The sequence below is a fragment of the Sinocyclocheilus rhinocerous genome, unplaced genomic scaffold (genome assembly GCF_001515625.1).
Source record: "Sinocyclocheilus rhinocerous isolate Xijiao unplaced genomic scaffold, SAMN03320098_v1.1 scaffold64, whole genome shotgun sequence".
Classification (NCBI taxonomy): Eukaryota; Metazoa; Chordata; class Actinopteri; order Cypriniformes; family Cyprinidae; genus Sinocyclocheilus; species Sinocyclocheilus rhinocerous.
In genome coordinates this window covers 653,918-654,443 of record NW_015659929.1, presented here as the reverse complement: position 1 = coordinate 654,443, position 526 = coordinate 653,918, and the positions used below count along the sequence as shown (strand labels likewise).

Below are 526 nucleotides of genomic sequence, written 5' to 3'. Positions count from 1 at the left end.
CTTAATAATAACCTTATTAACAACAGTAATTATACAAGGCTACCTAAACACTACTCATAGTCGTGGTTGCATCAACATGTTATACATTTTATTTTATCAAATTATTTCAGCATATTTTTATTTTTCAATCAGAATGGTTTGACAACTTGTCACTCCCAGACATGGGGCATGTGATTGCAAACAAACATTTTGTCAGAGGGTTTTGCCTTTACCATAAGAATTTTTTTAGATTTAATAGAAGAAGCCACTCCAGAAGCTACTTTAATAGTTAAAGTAACAATGAAACAAGCAGCAACAGATCTGTTCTTCTATATTTTGATGTACACCTGAGTAAAATGGATTATCAAAAAAGAAAATGCAGGGCAGAGTTTTATCCATTGGTTGTTCAATGAAGGAAGATCTGAATGCGAGCTTGCGGTTGATTGCAAGAAAGGGGCAGGGTTTAAGCAGACTAAATCATTTGAGAAGTCCCACATACACTGCCGTTGAAAAGTTTGGGATCAGTAAGATTTTTAATGTTTTTGAG

General features: G+C 34.0%; 1 protein-coding gene across 1 annotated transcript in view; it reads right to left on the bottom strand.

Annotated features, from left to right (window-relative positions):
* LOC107724494 (rho guanine nucleotide exchange factor 7-like) overlaps positions 1-526 on the bottom strand; it is a 29,147-nt gene that overhangs the window by 10,248 nt on the left and 18,373 nt on the right. The gene's annotated exons all lie outside the window — the stretch shown is intronic.